Source organism: Musca domestica, unplaced genomic scaffold, assembly GCF_030504385.1.
Source record: "Musca domestica strain aabys unplaced genomic scaffold, Musca_domestica.polishedcontigs.V.1.1 45, whole genome shotgun sequence".
NCBI classification, from domain to species: domain Eukaryota; kingdom Metazoa; phylum Arthropoda; class Insecta; order Diptera; family Muscidae; genus Musca; species Musca domestica.
The window spans coordinates 2387496-2409802 of record NW_026712335.1 but is presented as its reverse complement, the minus strand read 5'-3'; positions in this window follow the sequence as shown (position 1 = coordinate 2409802).

Here is a 22307-nt window from a genome sequence, read left to right as displayed (position 1 = left end):
GCCACATGTTAAGTTCCGCGTAATTTGGTCTATAATTGCAACATGTAGGCAGCTGCAAAATCTGAAAATTTTTCTGTTTTTGTTACATTTCAACCCCTAAATATTTTGCGATCTTCCTCAAAAAAAATAGGGTTCTATTATGACATTAACCCGACCTTCATTCTCAATTTTGTGAAAATTGGGGCACCTGTAGCGTGATTACAAAGAGACGGTAAGACATACGGACGGACGGCAATACATAACTAGATCGACTTAACTCGGCGAGATAGGTAGATCCATATATACTTTCCTATGTCGGAGACTACCATACTCGAGTTATAACCGGAATTCCTAACATTATCTTCTTTGATACATATAGATTATATATATTTTGTTATATATCCGATATCTTGGATATCAGCATCGCCAAGTTTGTGTATTTGTGATTTCCCCGGGATAAAGAATATTCGCAGATAAATGGAAAATTTCAAATTTTCAAATGTATGGCCACTTCTACCGCACCCGAAACTTTTAACCAACCGATCGGTCTAAAAGTGTGAACTGTAGAACATCTGTGAAATTCGGAAATTTTTCTGTTTTTGACACATTTCAACCCCAAACCCCTACAATGGAAGTGGGATTAGAGGTACAATCCCACTTCCATTGTAGGTCGTGTCCACTCTTAACTACCTCATTGCTGGGCAGTCAATTTCGTTTAAAATAGAGGGAGGGTACAAAGATTTTAATTATCCCATTATCTCAAAACGGATAGCGATATTATAAGTGAAGCATACGAAGATTTGTCTTTTGATAAAAATACAGATATATTAACTACCCAAACTTTTCCAACTCGCCTCGTATACCGTCGCACAAATTAAATGCAATATTATGGTAGATCACAATGTTCAAAAATTAACTTAATAATGCTTAACTCTGACATTGTTATGCTTCTCATTTCATTGTGCGCGATAACTTGATTTAAGTGTCAGTTAAGATTTAAATATCAGGTGGTCGATGTTCATTATCATTGTTTGCATTTAAATTTGAAGATAATCATCATTAAGCCGAAATAAACACGCATTGATAGTGGATCAGATTTTGAATTTTTTGTTTTGTTTATCTTCGGAGCATAAGTCTACTAATTATATCGTTTAAATTGATGCAGCTTAGGAATGACCAGCGCTGTTCTTTTGTGTGTTATTGTGTCTTTTAAAATTATTTCTAAGAAAATTCAAAAATATGTTGAGCTAATTTTTGGTGGCAAAGAAATTGAGAATTCATAACTGGAGGTAGATATAATTTCTATTCAAAAATTAAATTTCCAATTCGAATTCTTTCATTTTTAGCATCGGTGAGTTGTTTTTTCATACAGTATTCTTTATTGTAATATTATTATTTTTAATAAATTTCAACATTTTCTGTTGTAAAAAACTTCCAGGATTTTGTTATTCAAGTTTTAAGAAGATATGTGTATCGATAAAACAAAAAATTGAAAGTGTATGAATATTCAAATTAGGCATGGCGATAGTTTCTTGAGAGTTTCCGGTTATATCTACATTTATAAAATTTAGTCCATAATCCAACTATTCATTAAACTAGTTCTAGTGTTTATATCTTCGGTGAATATTTGGAATTTTTTTGTTATGGAAATAATTCCTGTTCTCCTTATTAAGAGAACTTCTGCGAAAACCATTAATAAAGCCATCAATCCGTATTTGTTGAATATTGAATTAGATCAAATGTGTTTCGATGCCAGGTTAAGAAATTGTCACATATTGCTGAACGGTTTAGGGCTGACATACATAGATTAAAATGGACTACAAAGTAGGAATAGGAGGCTTCCTATAGCCTGAGATCATCCGTGGCAAAATTGTGACAGTGATATAAAAATCAAAAAATCCTTAAATATGTTGCTTTAGTCAGCTTCTCTTATTATTGACATAGAAGTAAGATGTTCAATTTAATTCACAGGAGTCATATTTAAAAAGTGTCCAATCAAATCAAACAAGTCGCAAAATTCGAACTATCGAACTTCTCTTTTCCCCTATATGTGAAACCCTAATTATTGTAAAATCTATTGTCTGAGTTATCTAAAATTTGGGCCAGCAACCAAATTTAGACTGCTGCCATTTCTAAGCCACTCGTCCGACAGCTGTTAAAATTATTCCACTGACAGCTCATTACATTGTTTACAAGCGTACAAAAGCATTTTGTTGAGAATTTTCCAGAAAAAAAAAATTATTCGTGATGGAATTTAAGCTTGATAGTGTGATTTCTTTATATTTGGCTGGGAAACCGCAAGTGGCTATCGTTAGAGTACTCCAGCATTTAAATATGAATAAATCCTTTGTGTTTCGTACCATCGCTCGTTACTGGTAGAGTAGCCCGACGTCAAGGAATTGGACGGAAGAAAATAGCAACATCAGCACCTAAGGTTCGAAAAGTAGAGAAACGACTTGATCGAAACCCGCGTCGGAGTGACCGAAAAATGGCTTGTGAGTTGAACATATCGCAATATTCCATTCGGCAAATATTGAAATATGAGCTTGGGGTAAAGCCTTTGAAATTTCAAAAAGTGCAAGAACTTACACCGCAACAGAAAGAAAATATACTCGAAAGAGCTAAAGGGATGCTTCGCCTGACCGAAAGTGTTGAACGGACGAATTTTGTTTTCTCCAATGAAAAACCAGTAAGAAAAGCTCAAAAGTCGGGCGGGGCCGACTTTATGATACCCTACACCACTTTAATTAAGTAGAGCTCCACATAACAATTAAAAGTTTTTATGGGAGAATTCAATCACACACGCTATGATTATAATTATAATTTAAAGTTCAAAGGACTAAATATGCCGAAGCATTTGTATCTTTTATATTCGGAATTGTATTGCCCATTTGGTGCACAATTAATTTGAAATCGGATAAAGATATATATGGGAGCTATATCCAAATCTGAACCGATCTCGATAAAATTTGGCAACGATATTTCTGAGCTGTATTTGATATATTTCCCTGAATATCATTGTTACGGAGTGCATATTACGGTTGTTGGTAACAAATATAACAAATCGGATGAATAATATATATGGAAGCTATAGCTATATCTGAACCGATCTTCACCAAATTTGACATACTAGCTTCTGGACTCAATTCGGTCGTAAGTGCCAAATTCCATCCCATTTGGACAAATATTAGACGTTTGGTGCACAATAAAAGGTAAATCGGACTAAGTTATATATGGGAGCTATATCCAAATCTGAACCGATCTCGATAAAATTTAGCAAAGGTATTTCTGAGCTGCATTTGATATATTTCCCCAAATATTGTTGTTACAGAGTGCATATTACGGCGGCGGTGGACAGAAATAACAAATCGGATGAAAAATATATATGGGAGCTATAGCTATATCTGAACCGATTTCGATCAAATTTGGCACACATATTTTCAGGCCTAATTTGGATGTATATGCAAAATTCCATACAATTCGGGTTGATATTACACGTTTGGTGCACAATAAAAGGCAAATCGGACGAAGATATATATGGGAGCTATATCTAAATTTTGACCGATTATCTCCAATTTCAATAGGGTTCGTCCTTGGGCCAAACAAAAGATCTTTGCAAAATTTCATCTGGATCGGGCAATAAATGCGACCTGTACTTTGTTTACAAAAATACATGGACAGACGGACGGACAGACGGACGGACGGACATGCAAAAATCGACTCAGAATGTGATTCTATGCAGATCATCAAAAGGAGCTATGGGTCTATCTCGTTTCCTTCTGCATGTTACAAACAAATGCACAAAGACATAACACCCTGACCACCTTGTGGTGTAGGGTATAAATATTCGTTGTTCAGCAGTTTGTAAACAAACAAAATGATCGTGTTTACTTGCCAAGGAGGTCAGCTGAAAATGTACACCTATGGTTGGCCACCAGAACTAAAGCGCCGGCCATGGTGATGGTGTGGGCCACCATAACAGCCGATGGTCGCTTTCCGCTCGTATTAATCGACAGTGACATCAGAATAAATGTCGAATATTATCGCGAAAATATTCTGGAGGTGAAGACCTTGGACATTCCAACAGGACTCAGCACGATGATCTTAGCGACATTATTCAATAGAATTGTTTCAAATTTGGTACTTGAAGTTTGTAATCTGTATTACAGCCTAAGACAGAAAATTGCCTGGGCAGGTCCACGTTTTGGTATAGCCCCATATTATAGTACCTCCCTATATTCGGTATTTCGATAATATAATATAATGGCTACATTCGGTATTTTTAAGATTTTAACAGAATTTCTCACGGATTTTATTATTATTATTTTTTTTTTGAAAATTGCCAAGTTCAAAGTTCGGCCATGCCCAACTTATAGCGTTTTTTTATACCCTACACCACAAGGTGGTCAGGGTATTATGTCTTTGTGCATTTGTTTGTAACAGGCAGAAGGAAACGAGATAGACCCATAGTTCCTTTTGATGATCTACATAGAATCACATTCTGAGTCGATTTATGCATGTCCGTCCGTCCGTCTGTCCGTCTGTCCGTCCGTCCGTCTGTCCGTCTGTCCGTCCGTCCGTCCGTCCGTCCGTCCGTCTGTCCATGTATTTTTGTAAACAAAGTACAGGTCGCATTTATTGCCCGATCCAGATGAAAATTTGCAAAGTTCTTTTGTTTGGCCTAAGGACGAACCCTATTGAAATTGGAGATAATCGGTCAAAATTTGGATATAGTTCCCATATATATCTTCGTCCGATTTGACTTTTATTGTGCACCAAACGTGTAATATCAGCCCGAATTGTATGGAATTTTGCACATACACCCATATTAGGCTTGAAAATATGTATGCCAAATTTGATCGAAATCGGTTCAGATATAGCTATAGCTCCCATATATATTGTCCATCCGATTTGTTATTTTTGTCCACCGCCACCGTAATATGCACTATGCAACAACAATATTTGGGGAAATATATCAAATACAGCTCAGAAATACATTTGCTAAATTTTATCTAGATCGGTTCAGATTTGGATATAGCTCCCATATATAACATCGTCCGATTTACCTTTTATTGTGCACCAAACGTCTAATATTTGTCCAAATGGGATGGAGTTTGGCACTTACGACCGAATTGAGTCTAGTAGCTAGTATGTCAAATTTGGTTCAGATCGGTTCAGATATAGTTATAGCTTCCATATATATTATTCATCCGATTTGTTATATTTGGTACCCACAGACATAATATGCACTCCGTAACAACGATATTCAGAGAAATATATCAAATACAGCTCAGAAATATCGTTGCCAAAGTTTATCGAGATCGGTTCAGATTTGGATATAACTCCCATATATATCTTTATCCGATTTCAAATTAATTGTGCACCAAATGGGCAATACAATTCCGAATTTAGTCCTTTGAACTTTAAATTATAATTATAATCATAGCGTGTATGATTGAATTCTCCCATAGAAACTTTTAATTGTTATGTGGAGCTCTACTTAATTAGCAAAGTGGTGTAGGGTATCATAAAGTCGGCGCCGCCCGACTTTAAGACTTTCTTTACTGGTTTTAGCTTAAAATATTGTTTAAGGACTATTTGAGCTACATTTATAAAGTTTTTGAGATAATTTTTTTGGACGGATATTTGGCCAAAATTTTGGATTATATTTTTTATTTTATTATCTCTGGAAGTACTTACAAAAATATCAACATCTCGCAATATCTAGGTTCTCAAATAAATTCGAAATTTTATTATATTATTTTTAGCCTCGCTTATTGATCTTAGTACTTCCTAAATTAAAATTTATGGGGAATCCCTATGCCAAGCTTTGTTCGATTTTAATATTAACCATTTCAAATAAAAAGGTGGAACAAATTTTGTTATCATCACCTGGGAGGGAGTGGTGACATCCACTAACCATAAATAGATATTGACGAAGACTCTATATACTCAACATAATACTGACAGCTTCTGAAAAATAATAGTTCTCTAAACATCACCTTCCACTATACTTAGTTGTGTGTTCGCTAAAAGCTGTTATTAAATACTAAAATTATGAATATTTTATATACCCAATAAAACAAACACACACACAAAAACATGAATAAATTTCCTTAAAATATTCATAACACTAACAATAAATTTGATTTAATCACGGTTTCCAAAACATATTTGAATTTATATAAATATCAAACAAAAAACCCCATATTTGGTGAATGAACTTTATTGTCATGGAAGTGTGAAGAAGAATACCATGAAAATATAACTCGGATTTAAAGATAAAGAAACGTTACACACGTTTTGCAGAGGTTTTATAAAAAAATATATTTATTCTTTAGTTTTTTAGCTGAACTCAATAAAACGTCAATAAAAAAAAATATGGGGTTAATTGGATGCCACTTTTTGAAAAATTTTAATGTGGGTGTGTGGAGTTTTTTATGGCACAAATAATAATATAACAAATATTAAAATGCCAACAAACAAATGATGAATAGTTTCAACTGTTTAAAATTATTTTTACCTTCTCTCAGCAAAATTTCCCTTACGACCTGTAAACACAGAGGGACTTTGATAAACTACGTCACTTCGCAAAAACAATCCAAATTTTTATACCCTCCACCATGCACAGTGTGGAGGGTATATAAAGTTCGTCATTTCGTTTATAACTCATCGAAATAATAATTTTAGACCCAACAAAGTATATATATTTTTGATCAGCGTAAAATTCTAAGACGATTTATCTGTCCGCTACAGTCAAAACGAATTATAGGAAGCTGCAATTTTGCAAGTCTGTTTTTGTCTACAAGCAGGTCAAGTTCGAAGATGGGCTATATGGGTCCATGATATCATATAGACCCAAAAATCGGTACCTCCCCGATATTCGGTATTTTGATGATTTTAGACACATTTTTCAAAGAAAATTGTCTGAAATCCTACACAAGGATTTTCTTGTGACTACTTTACCCCCGGGAAGAGAATTGTCTATCTCGGACCTGGATGTCGTATATCCCCCATATAACGTTACCCCCGATATTCTGTATTTTGCTTATTTTAGACACATTTGTCTGAAATTCTACAAAAGGAGTTCTTTGTCAGTACTTTACCCCCTGGAAGAGAATTGTCTATATAGGCCCGCGATATCGTAGAACCCCCATATAACTGTATCCCATGATATTCCATATTTTAATGATTTTAGCCACATTTTTAAAATGAAATTGTCAGAAATTCTACACAATGATTTTCTTGTGACTACTTTACCCCCTGGAAGAGAATTATCTATAAAGACCCTGGATGTCATGTAGCCCCCATATAACGGTACCTCCCGATATTCGATATTTTGATGATTTTTGCCACATTTTTTAACGGAATTGTCTGAAAATTCACACAAGGAGTTCCTTGTGAGTACTTTACCCCAAGAAATAGATTTGTCTATATTGGTCCACAATATCGTATATCCCCCATATATCGGCACCTTCCAAAATTCGATATTTTTAACAGATTTTTATACCCCACACCACAAGGCGTCATGGTATTATGTCTTTGTGCATTTGTTTGTAACAGGCAAAAGGAAACAAGATAGACCCATAGTTCATTTTGATGATCTGCATAGAAACACATTCTGAGTCGATTTATGCATGTCCGTCCGTCCGTCCGTCTGTCCATGTTTTTTGTAAACAAAGTACAGGTCACATTTATTGCCCGATTCAGATGAAATTTTACACAAATAATTTGTTTGACCCAAGGAAGAACCCTATTGAAATTGGAGATAATCGGTCAAAATTTAGGTATAGCTCCCATAGATATTTTCGTCAAATTTGCTTTATATTGTGACCAAACTTCTAATATCTGCCCAAATAGTATGGAATTTTGCATATACGACCAGATTGGACGTGAAAATAAGTATGCCAAATTTGATCGAAATCGGCTCAGATATAGCTATAGCTCCCATGTATATTTTTTATCCGATTTATTATTTTTGTCCTCCGTAGCCGTAATATGCACTCTGCAACAACAATATTTGCGGAAATATATCAAATACAGTTCAGAAATACATTTGCTAAATTTTATTGAGATCGGTTCAGATTTGGATATAGCTCCCATATATATCTTCATCCGATTTGATTTGTTGTGCACCAAACGTCTAATATTTGTCTAAATGGGATGAGATGGCACTTACGACCGAATTGAGTCTAGAAGCTAGTATGTCAAATTTGGTGAAGATCGGTTTAGATATAGCTATAGCTTCCATCCGATTTGTTATATTTATTCCCCACAGCCGTAATATGCACTCCGTAACAAAGATATTCAGGGAAATATATCAAATACAGCTCAGAAATATCTTTGCCAAATTTTATCGAGATCGGTTAATATTTGCATATAGCTCCCATATATATCTTCGTCCGATTTGCCTTTGATTGTGCACCAAACGTGTAATATTAGTCCAAAGGGAATGGAATTTGGTACTTGCGATCAAATTGAGTCTAGAAACCAGTATGTCAAATTTGGTGGAAATCGGTTGAGATATAGCTATAGCTCCCATACGTATTGTTCATCCGATTTGTTTAATTTGCCCTGCATAGCTGTAATATTGACTCCATAGTAACGATATTCGGAGAAATATATAAAATACAGCTCAGAAATACTTTTGCCAAATTTTATCGAGATCGGTTCAGATTTTGATATAGCTGTCATATATACATCTATCCAATTTCAAGTTAATTGTGCACCAAATGGATAATACAAGCCAGAATTGAAAAGGGAAAATGCCTCGACAAATTTAGTAGAAATCGATTTAGAGGAGGATATTTCTCCCATTTATTAGTTCCTTTGGACTTTTAATTATTACTATGTACATAGTTGGCATTATTTAATTTTCACATTTTTTTTTTTTTTTTTTTTTTTTTTTTTTGTGAAGCTCTACTTAATATGCAAAGTGGTGTAGGGTATCATAATGTCAGCCCCGCCCGACTTTAAGACTTTCTTTATTGGTTTTAAGATTTTAACAGAATTTTAAATGGATTTTATTTTTCTGAAAATTTTCTAATTCGTTCCAAATGGTGGAGGGGATTCAAAGTTCGGCCCGGCCGAACTCACTGCTTTTTTTTCTTGTTATATATTGATGCCTTTCTTTTTTTTTGGGACATGTCCAAAGACTGGTTCACCAAATATTAGATCATCCATTCTTTACAATCTCCATACTGTAATAAAATCGAAGATATTCTTATTTTTTCCATCGTTTTCTACCAGAAATTATATCCAAACGAATATTAATGTTGTTTATTGATTTTCATTAGAACTTATGTTTTATTTATAACGTTAACACGCCCGTCTCAATGGTAACCACTAAAAGGTGTATTGAACTTTGACAGAACACAATGACAGATCTTTATATCGAAAAAGAACAAAAAAAAAACAATAATAACTGGTTGTCAACTATTTATCACCGCATTTGTTAATCGTAGACAAAGAATAGACAATAATGTGACGTCACAAATATACATTTTATATTTATTCTATGATATTTCAAATATGATTTGTCAGCAGGGCTGACCGCTCATCGCATTAGGAACACCCAGTTTCTTAGATTAAAAAAAAAAAAAAAATTGTAAAAGATTACAGAGTAGATTTTCTAAATGTTGAAAAAGTTTTTAGAATTGATCTATAACAGGTTAAAAAACATTAAGTTCGGCCGGGCCAAACTTTTAATACCCTCCACCTTAGGGTAAAGGAAACATTAGAAGAAATGTGGCAAAAACGATTAAAATGCCGAATATCGGGAGGTGCCAGTATATGGGGGCTATACCAAATCGTGGACCTATACATGCAATGTTTCGCCACATGAACTGGGAACCATTATGACCAACAAATAGCAATTTGTAGATAAATCCGTGAAAAAATGTGTGAAAAATAATCAAAATACCGAATATCGGGAGGTACCGTTATATATATACATATATACCAGAACGTGGATATATATTTTCAATACCAACCATCCTAGACGCAATACAAACTACTCTGCTAAATTTTGGCGCTCTACATCAAATAATGTGGGCTGTATCGTGATTTCAACAGACAGACAGACGAACATCGTTAAATCGACTCAGAATTTTATGCTGATTATGAATATATGGGGTCTACGACGAATATTTAAGGATGTTACAAACGGAATGACAAATTTAATACACCCTCCTCTCCAAGGTGGGGGTATAAAAAAAATTTTAAGAATAGTATCCGAGCTACATTCCTTAACTTTTTATGAATAACTTTTCAACAACTTTCGGAGCTATACAGGGTGAGATAAAAAACTGCAACAAAGTCAAACGCCATAATTTTTAAATTTTTTTTATACCCTCCACCATAGTATGGAGGGTATATAAAGCTTGACATTCCGTTTGTAACACCTCGAAATATACCCCGCAAAGTATATATATTCTTGATCAGCATAAAATTCTATGTCGATTTAGCAAAGTCCGTCCGTCTGTAGAAATCAGATAAAAATTTACTCAAATTTGTACTATGCCTGCGGGACTTTTGGTATTGAAAATGGACTATGTCTTCGTATAGCCCCTATATAACGGCACACCCCGATATTCGGTATTTTGATTAGTTTAGCGACATTATTTACAGGAACTATTTCATATTTCGTATTTGTAGTTCGTAATAAATACTACAGCCTCTGAGAGAAAATTGTCTGCGCTGGTCCACGTCTTCGTATAGCCCCCATATAACGGTACCCCAAGATATTCGGTATTTTGATGATTTTAGCGACAATATTTACCGGAATTATACCAAATTTTGAATTTGAAGTTCGTAATGAATACTACAGCCTATGCCAGAAAATTGTCTATGCGAGTCCATGTTTTATAACCCCCATGGTACCTACCTATATTCGGTATTCTGATGATTTTAGCTACATTATAAATAGATATTTTTTAAGTTTCGCATTTGAATATTGCAATAGCTTATGACAAAAGTTGCCTATGCAGGTCCACGTCGTCGTATAGACCCTAAAATACGGCTACATTCGGTATTTTTAAGATTTCAACAGAAGTTTTAACAGATTTTATTGTTTTGAAAATTGCCAAATTTCTACCAAATGGTAAAGGGTACTCAAAGTTCGGTCCGGCCAAACTTACAACTTTTTTACTTGTTTTTTTTTTTTTTTAATTTCCGTGAATGAAAGCAAAAAATGTCAAATTGGTCGCCTTTGGCACGAATTATGGCCTTCAAACGGCCAATGAAACCGTCACACGCTGCCCGAATGTTGCTCTGCGGTATTTTGGCTCATTCCCGGCGAAGCGCTTGCTTAAGGTGATCGTCTTTTTTGTATTTTTTAGTGTCAACCTTGCTTTCCAAAATACTCCAGACACAATTGTTCTACGGATTGGTATCCGAAGATTTTGGTGGCCATTTGAGCTGTCAATAAAGCCAGGAACTTCAGTTTGTAACCATTCTTGGGTGGCGCGTGCTGAGTCCTGTTGGAATGTCCAAGGTCTGCCACCGAAATGTTTTCGTGCCCAAGGCTTTAATACACCCTCCAGAATATTTTCGTTATAATACTCGGCATTTACTCTGATGCCACGGTCGATTAATACGAGGGGAGAGCTACCATCGGCTGTTATGGCGGCCCACAACATCACCATGGCCGGCGCTTGAGTTCTGGTGGCCAAACCTAGCTGCAAACTTTCAGCTGACCTGTTTGGCAAGTAAACTCGATCAATTTGTTTGTTTACACATTGCTGGAGAGCGAATGTTTTCTCATCGGAGCAGAGAAACCCAAATTCGGCAGTTCGCCATTTTGGGCCAAGCGAACCCAGTCTATTACACCCTACACCACAAGGTGGTCAAGGTATTATGTCTTTGTGCATTTATTTGTAACATGGAGAAGGAAGCGAGATAGACCCATAGTTACTTTTGAGGATCTCCATAGAATAACTTTCTGAGGTGATTTATGCATGTCACTCCGTCTGTCCGTCCGTATGTTCATGTATTTTTGTGAACAAAATGCAGGTCGCATTTATTATCCGATTGAGATGAAATTGTCCAAACAACATTTGTTTGGCCCAAGGATGAACCCTATTGAAGTTGGAGATAATCGGTCAAAATTTAGATATAGCTCCCATATATATCTTCGTCCGATTTGCTTTTATTGTGCACCAAACGTGTAATATCAGTCCGAAAAGTATGGAATTTTGCACATATCATTTGTTTGGCCCAAGGACGAACCCTATTGAAATTGGAGATAATCGGTCAAAATTTAGATATAGCTCCCATATATATCTTCGTCCGATTTGCTACTTATTGTGCACCAAAAGTATACAAAAGCTTTTCGGGAAGAAAGCATTTCTAGAAGGTAGTATGCCAAATTTGGTGAAGATCGGTTCAGATATATCTATAGCTCCCATATATATTGTTCATCCGATTTGTTATTTTTGTCCTCCGCAGCCGTAATATGCACTCTGTAACAATAATATTTGGGTAAATATATCAAATACAGATCTGAAATATTTTTTTTTTTAATTTAACTTCGTCCGATTTACCTTTTCTTGAGCACCAAACGCCTAATATTTCCCCAAATGGAATGGAATTTGGCACATGCGACCGCATTGAGTCTAGAAGCTATCATGCCAAATTTGGTGAAGATCGGTTCAGATATAGTTATCGCTCCCATATATATTGTTCATCCGATTTGTTGTATTTGTTACCCACAGCCGTAATATCTGCAACAACAATATTTTTGGAAATATATCAAATACAGCTCAGAAATATCTTTGCCAATTTTTATAGAGATCGGTTTGTATATAGCTCCCATATATATCTTTATCTGATTTCAAATTAATTTTGCACCAAATGGGCAATACAAGTCCGAATTTAAGAGATACAAATGCTTCGGCACATTTAGTCCTTTGAACTTTAAATTATAATTATAATCATAGCGTGTATGATTGAATTCTCCCATAAAAACTTTTAATTGTTATGTGGAGCTCCACTAAATTAGCAAAGTGGTGTAGGGTATCATAAAATCGACCCTGCCCGACTTTAAAACTTTCTTTACTGGTTTTTTTCTGTTACGGTATAAGTTCTTGAACTTTTTGGAATTTCAATGGGTTTAACCTGAGCTCATTTTCAATATTTGCCGAATGGAATATTGGGATAGTTCAGCTCACGAGCCTTTTTTCGGCCACTTCCATGCGAGTTTCGATCAAGTCGCTCCTTTACTTGTCGAACCATTTCTGCTGATTTTGCTGTTTTCTTCCGTCCACTCCCTTGACATATGTCGGACTAGGCTACCAGTATCCTGGTAATGAGCGATCGTACGAGACACGAAAGATTTATTCACCTTTAAATGCTGGGGTGCTCCAACGATAGCCACTTTTGGATTTCCAGTCAAATATAAAGAAATCACACTACTATCACGCTTGAATTCCATCACGAATAACTTTTTTTCTAGAAAATTCTCACCAAAATGCTTTTGTACGTTTGTAAACAATATAATGAGCTGTCACTGGAATAATTTTAACAGCTGTCAGACGAGTGGCTTAGAAATGACAGCAGTCTGAAATTGGTTGCATTTTTTCGCATCTCACCCTTTAATTTTTTGGGATCTAAAATGTATATTTCGAGGTGTTGCAGACGGAATGAAAAACTTAATATACCCTCCATACTATGGTGGAGGGTATGAAAATGCATTAGCATACATCACCTCCTAATTTATGATATTTTGTACCTCCTAATTTATGATATTTTGAAAGATTGTTTGAATTTTGTGTTTTTACCTCATTACGGATGGTATTAAGAGTACGGCATGGTTGAACTTAGAGCTTTTACAATTAGACCTTTTATTTAAATGTCTTATGTTAAATAAAAAATATTTCACCAAAAACAAGAAAAAACTTGTCAACACTTTGTTCAGACGTTGTTTGAGTAAAACTATTTTAAATTATTTTGAAATCATTCATAGGTATTTCCTGAATTCTATCGGATATCATTCATCTTAACGGTATCCATAAATCATTAGTCTAGCGGTGATAGTTGTTTTGCTTGTGAGTCTGTCTGTCTGTTTGTCTGTCACTAAACGCTTAATTTTACATTCGACAAAATGGAAGGACCATCAGTTTAAAGTGCAATATTCTCAATGTGACTTCGACAGAGATGCGATAGGTTTGCCGGTATCTTAACGGGCGTATTAAATGACACCGCTTCTCCCAAACTGGTTGCCATTGAAATCAAAAGCATAAACAGTCGAGACAAAAATTTACTTTCAAGGAAACCAAACGACAGTTCAATTAAAGTGCTACAACATGCTGGGTTATGGGATGGATGTGTTTGGGATGCACCTTTTTGTGGCAATGTAAACCGTTCAGACACACACACACATACATACATATACGAGCACGCAGCCACCGTAAGGTAGATCAATTTTGAGATGATGTGAATTCCACAAGAACTGTTGGTTGAACTTGTTTTTAGAGGTCGTCTCAAAAAAAAGGTGGATAAAAATATTCCCAGAAAAAAACAGTTCAAGTTTCAAGAATCGGCTGTGCCACAAAGAGATGGCAGTAATCCTACTTTGTTGTGAAGACTTAAAAAATTGAAGTTGTTGTATGAAAAGAAAAACATCGATGTAAAGTATTTATTTAAATAAGAATGCCTGTTGTGTTTAAAAACTAGGTGAGGCATCAGCTAAAAAATGTCGCCCAGTGCTCGCTATGGCCATAATTCTTAGCCCTAAATATCCGTGTTGTGACGTAGATTTTTCTTGTTCTCTATTTTGTTTTTTCAAAACACTCAGATAACAAAGAAACTATAAAACTTTGAATTAAATAAACCTAATTTATGTTAATGACTTGTTAAGTTCTCTCTCCGGTTTATCTTGCCCATCGCCGTGATTCGTGACTCGAAATCGTGATGTCAAACAAGATTGGCAGTTGTATCAAATTTATTTATTTATTTAAATTTAATCCATTTAAAAAATGATAATACAAGTGTGATCTGATTATACGAATTAAACAGCAATTCGTATAATCAGATCATCGGTGGCTGTTTTCAGACATAAACATACAATTATTTCTAACAATAAAAAAAAAAAAAACAACTAAATTCAAAACACCCTTCTAGCAAAAGTATTCACGGAAGGTTAATATCTTAAATTATGGGAGGAAATATTGTAATACAGGGTGTGATGAAAAATCAGACTGCTGTCATTTCTGAGCCACTCGTCCGCCAGCTGTCAAAATTATTCCAGTGACAGCTCATTATATTGCTTACAAGCGTACAAAAGCATTTTGGGGAGAATTTTCCAGAAAAAAACTTATTCGCGATGGAATTCAAGCGTGATAGTGTGATTCCTTTATATTTAGCTGGAAAACCACAAACCATTCCCATTTAAATGGGAATACATCTTTTATGTCTCGTACCACCGCTCGTTACCGTGATACTGGTAGCGTAGCCCGACGTCAAGGAAGTGGACGGAAGAAAACAGCAACATCAGCAGAAATGGTTCGAAAAGTAAAGAAGCGACTTGATCGAAACCGAAGTCGCAGTGGCCGAAAATGCCTCGTGAGCTGAACATATCGTAATATTCCATTCGGCAAATATTGAAAAATGAGCTCGGGGTAAAGCCTTTGAAATTCCAAAAAGTTCAAAAACTTACACCGCAACAGAAAGGAAATAGACTAAAAAAAGCTAAAGAGTTGCTTCGCTTGGTCGAAAATGGTGAACTGCCGAATTTGGTTTTCTCCGATCTCCGATGAGAAAACATTCGTTGTCCAGCAGTTTGTAAATAAACAAAATGATCGTCTTTACGTGCCAAAGAGGTCAGCTGAATATGTGCACCTTCGCTTATTAATTGAACGTGGCATCAGAATAAATGCCGAATATTATCGCGAAAATATTCTGGAGGGTATATTAAAGCCTTGGGCACGCAAACATTTTGGCCGCAGACCTTGGACATTCCAACAGGTCTCAGCACCATCGCACTCAGCACGCGCCACCCAAGAATGGTAACACAATGAGGTTCCTCGCGCCCAATGGCCACTTAAAATCTCCGGATACCGATCCGTGGGACTATTGTGTCTGAAGTATTTTGGAAAGCAAGGTTGGCACTAAAATATACCAAAGTGTCGATCACCTTAAGCAAGCACTTCACCGGGAATGGGCCAAAATACCGCAGAGTAACATTCGGGCAGCGTGTGACGGTTTCATTGGCCGTTTAAAGGCCATGATTCGTGCAAAAGGTGATCAATTCGAACAAATCTAAATTATTCTAAAATGCTATTATGCTATTTCCGACATTTTTTGATCTCATTCAATAATATTTAAAAAAAAAAAAAACAGTAAAGAAAGTCTTAAAGTCGGTCGGGGCCGACTTTATGATACCCTACACCACTTTGCTATTTTAGTAGAGCGGCGCATAACAATTAAAAGTTTTTATAGGAGAATTCAATCATACATGCTGTGATTATAATTATAATTTAAAGTTCAAAGGACTAAATATGCCGAAGCATTTGCATCTTTTAAATTCGGACTTGTATTGCCCATTTGGTGCACAATTAATTTGAAATCGGATAAAGATATATATAGGAGCTATATCCAAATCGGAACCGATGTCGATAAAATTTGGCAAAGATATTTCTGAGCTGTATTTGATATATTTCCCTGAATATCGTTGTTACCGAGTGCATATTACGGCTGTGGGTAACAAATATAACAAATCGGATGAACAATATATATGGGAGCTATAGCTATATCTGAACCGATCTTCACCAAATTTGACATACTAGCTTCTAGACACAATCCGGTCGTAAGTGCCAAATTTCATCCAATTTGGGTAAATATTAGAAGTTTGGTGTACAATAAAAGGTAAATCGGACGAAGTTATATATGGGAGCTATATCCAAATCTAAACCGATCTCGATAAAATTTAGTAAATGTATTTCTGAGATGTATTTGATATATTTCCCCAAAAATTGTTGTTACAGAGTGTATATTACGGCTGCGGAGGACAAAAATAACAAATCGGATGAACAATATATATGGGAGCTATAGCTATATCTGAACCGATTTCGATCAAGTTTGGCATATTTATTATCAGGTCCAATCTGATCGTACGTGCAAAATTCCATACTATTCGGACTAATATTACACGTTTGGTGCACAATAAAAGGCAAATCGGACGAAGATATATGGGAGCTATATCTAAATTTTGACCGATTATCTCCAATTCCAATAGGGTTCGTCCTTGGGCCAAACAAATGATTTGTTCAAAATGTCATCTGAATAGGGCAAAAATACGAACTGTACTTTGTTTTCAAAAATACATGGACAGACGGACGGACAGACGGACGGACATGCATAAATCGACTCAGAATGTGATTCTATGCTGATCATCAAAAGGAACTATGGGTCTATGTCGTTTCCTTTTGCCTGTTACAAACAAAAGCACAAAGACATAATACCCTGACCACCTTGTGGTGTGGGGTATAAAAATGTAAAAATTATGGCGTTTGACATTGCTGCAGTTTTTTTTATCTCACCCTGTATTTAGTACCTTATAGTTCTTTCTAGCACGGATTTCCTAAAACCCAGCCTTATCTGACCCCTTCGAACCAAGAATGGCCCTCACCCAACAATTCAAGATTCTAGCTTCAGCCGTTTCGTCTCGGCCTTGATTAATCTTTAAGTCAGTCAGTCAATCATTTACCCATTTATTAATATAGATTATTAAGTTATTTAATTTTTACATATTTTTCCATTACTGTTCTGTTCTGGTCCCCACACCTTCTCAGTTTGTTTTTCAACATCCCGTCCATTTATCCTGCATCAATTCTAAAAATTGGTATTTATTTCCAAAATGTAGATCACTGACACATTCAAGGTCGCCAGTGTCGGCAATCCAGTTTACCAGGACACTCAAAGACATTGCAATGCCGCTTGTAAGCCCACCATGTAAAGTAAGCTTCGCATGATGACTGGAACAAAGGTGGAACAGGTTTCATTCTCCGTCTGTTATGTTGAACATTTTTGCAAAAGACCAAAACAAAAAAGTTAAAGAGGCTGCTACATTGACCTTGTTCAGAGCGAAACGTGATAATCAGAGCAGCCACCAGGAACGGCAACATATGTTGCGTAATAATTGTTTTTTTTTTTTTTTTTTTTCGATGTTTCTATACCAACTTCCTTCTTAGTCAAACGAAAAAATAAAAAACAGGTTGTTCGCGTCTAAATGAAATTGAAAGTGTTTGGAGATTCTTGCACGTGAAGTCTAAACCAAAACAAAAAAAAAAAAAAAAAAAACATTAAATAGTTTTTTACAGTTCCATATTAGCTTCTGGTTAGCACACAAAATAAAATTAAAAAATAAACGAAACATCTATGGGCCATTCTCCTTGTCCGCAGAGGTTAAAGAACTTTATCATAACTTTGGTTCAATTACAAATCTTCGCGATTTAATTGGTAGCTTGGTTGGTTTGCTGGGTGGAATTACTATGACTTAATTGGTATCTCTATCTTAATCAGCTACCCAGTTTCTATCCGCAGGCTGCGTTAACATCTGTCTCAACGATCGTTTCGTTTAATTAACAATTTGTAGATAATATTTAATTTCTTTAACTTCAATTTTGACCGTTTCGAGTGCCGTCAAAGAATTGCCTGAACACGTTTTAGGTTTTACTTATTATGTTTAGTGGTTGGTTCTTGGTTCACTGTTTTCCTTATTATAAGCACAGTGGGTGATGACAAGTAGAACATAAATATATTAAAAACAAATCACAAGGTATCCGTCGAATTTTGACGACAGATATATACCCTTAGCTATGCCAATTTATTAAAATATATTTTGACTTATTTTACGATTAATCAAAATGTAAAGACTTTACAGAGGATTTGCCGAAGGAGCGGACCATTATTATCCACTTCCAGAAAGCAAAAAATGTCGGAAACAGCATCAAATTTTAGAATAAGTTTCGATTTGTTCGAATTGGTCACCTTTGACGCGAATTATGGTCTTCAAACTGCCAATGAAACCGTCACACGCTGCCCGAATGTTGCCCTGCGGTATTTTGGCCAACTCCCGGCGAAGCGCTTGCTTGAGGCGATCGACACTTTGGTATTAGACACACATACATTAGTCCATCGGATTTGTATCCGGAGATTTTGGTGGCCATTGTGCGCTGGAAATGAAGCGGGGAACTGCATTTTGTAACCATTCTTGGGTGTCCCGTGCTCAGTTCGATGGCGCTGAAACCTGTTGAATGTCCAAGGTCTGCGGCCAAATGTTGTGTGACCAAGGCTTTAATACACCCTCCAGAATATTTTCGCAATAATATTCGGCATTTATTCTGATGCCACGATTGATTAATGCGAGCGGAGAGCAACATCGGCTGTTATGGCGGCCCACACCATCACCATGGTCGGCGCTTGAGTTCTGGTGACCAAGCGAAGGTGCACATTTTCAGCTGACCTTTTGGCAAGTAAACACGATCATTTTGTTTATTTACAAATTCGGTAGTTAACCACTTTCGGCCAAGCCAAACAACTTTTTAGCTCTTTTGAGTCTATTTTCTTTCTGTTGCGGTGTAAGTTCTTGCACTTTTTGGAATTTCAATGCCTTTATCCCGAGCTAATTTTTCAATATTTGCCGATTGAAATATTGCGTTATGTTAGCTAACATGCCATTTAGGCCCCTCGCAGATATATATGATTTTCACAGCAGATCTTATTTTAGCAAAATATTTGTATGTGTGAAATTTGAAGAGAGTTGGATGCTTATTTCGCTGTATTTGAGGGTTATTAAAAATCCTATGTGGCGGAGGTACCAGAAAAAATGATCCGATATTTACTACCTTGATAAATGATTTTCTGTTGTTGGAAATATTATATTATTAAGAATCGCTGACTTGATTCGCAAGTTATGTTTCGTAAAATATAATTATTATAAATTGTGACACTTTGTGGGTGAGGTACCAGAAGGGGTTCTATCATCTTCATAACAGATCTTGCCTTAGTAAAATTAATGGCATGTGTGAAATTTGAAGAGAACCGAACGCTTTTTCGGATTTTATGATTGTTTTGGTTATACAAAATGTTGACCTTTTGAGGGGGAAATACTAGAAGAAATGGTCCGATCTCTACCATTTTTATAACAGATCTTGTGTTGATGGAAATATTGAAATGTACCAAGTCTGAATGGAATCGGATGTTAATTTCACGTTTTATAAGCTTCATAGATATTCAAAATTTTGACCCATTGTGGCGAAGGTACTAGAAGGAGTGTTAACTACAGATCTCGTGTTAGAAGAAATAATGGGATGTGTGAAATATTAAGGTAACCGGATGCTTATTTCGGATTTTGTAAGAGTTACAATTATTCAAAATATTGACGCTTCTTGGGGGAGGTACTTTAAGGAGTGGACCAATATTGTCTATTTTCTGACATGACTTAGCACTGATGCAAATATTGAAATTTGCAAAGTTGGAGCAAAATCGGATGATCTTTGCTCTCTCTCTCTCTCTCTCTGTGCAGTTAAACATTTCCTTTGAAAATTTCAACATATTGTGGGGGAGGTACCAGGAGGAGTGGACCGATATTGCCCATTTGCGAACACAATTTAAGTATGACAATAGTATTACGATGTACCAAATTTGGACCAAATCGGATACTCCCTTCGAGAGTTGTCATACGCACTAGCCAGACAGACTGGCGGATGGACATAGGACATTGCTAGATTGACTATAAATGTCCTGAAACGGATTTGATCCAAAGAGACCTAGGGTCAAAAATCGTTATTTCGATTAGGCACGTTTTAGCCGTTTTGGTCTCTAGCCATATGTCTGATGTAGTAAAGTAAACAGTAGCTAAGATAGGTCGGCCCGAACTTTTAATATCCTCCACCATTTTGAAGAAATTTGAAAATTTTCTAAAAATTTCTTCGAAAAGTACCGCTGAAAGGAAAACTGTTGTATAGGGGCTATGCGAAGACGTGGTTCTGAATTAATAATTCTTGTCATCGGCTGCAGTATCCATTACGAATTTTAAATAAGTAATTTGGAACAATTCCGGTGAATAATGCCGCTAATATCATCAAAATACCGAATAAAGGAAGGTACCATTACATGTGGGCTATACGAAGTCGTGGACCTTCATAGATACTTATCCATTATGAGCTTGAAATACGAAATTTTAAGTAATACGTGTGAATAATGACCCTAAAATCTTCAAAATACCGAATATAGGGAGATATCATAATGTGAGGCTACACGAAGACGTGGACCTATACAAACCATTCTCTTCCAGGGGATAATGTACGCCAAAGCAACTCCTTGTGCTAATTTTCAGACAATTACAATAAAAAAAATTGGTTACAATCATCCAAATATCGAATATCGAGAGGTACCGTTATATGGGGCCTATACGAAAACGTGGACCGATATTCCCATATATGAACTTAACCTGCCTACTGGCAGAATGCGCATGTGTCAAAATTTTAGCCTTCTATCTCAATTTTTTCTAAAGATATTGTGATTACAACGACTTGAGTCGAGGACTTATAAATGGAATGACAAACTTAATATACCCTCCATATTATAGTGGAGGGTATAAAAATACAGCACATATCAATTTACTACCACTGTGCAGCTAAACATTTATCTATCGATTTGTTTTCATTTTAATGTTAATGATAGAAGAAGTTACTAACTTGGTTAGAATCTAATTTGATGGCACTACCAAAAATGTAGAAGTCAAATTGCGCGAGAGTGTGTGTGCGTGTTCTTCAACATGAACTCTAATCTTGTTTTTAGTAGTTATTATTATTTTTTTGTTTTTGCGTCGATTTTCTGCCAAGATGTTCGCCTGTCAAATAACTAATATATTTTTTGTCACCAACTAGTTTTTGCCTGACTACAAAAATAAACAGTTTTGAAGCTGTATTTGACAGCTAATTCGTATAACATGTTTCAACATGTGTACAACTAACTATACACACACATACATATGTAGATATTGTTTTGGAACGTTCTAAATCGATTATATATTAGAATTTATTTTTTTTAATAGTGCTAATATTTTGACTCAATCAAGTGTGAAGAAAATATGCGTTTCTTGGAATTTAATAATTTGAAATATAAATAAATAACAAAAATCATATAAATGGGTGTGTGTTGCTTCACTTTCGGTTTTAAGAAATTAAATTTAAAACCAAGTTTCGCAAAATAATAATTCATAGTTTGAAAAATTCTCTCTAATTTCCAAAGATACATGAATTCGTAAAGTGATCTTATATAATATTGAAAAAATTACTAATTACTATTAATTAAATAAGTACGTC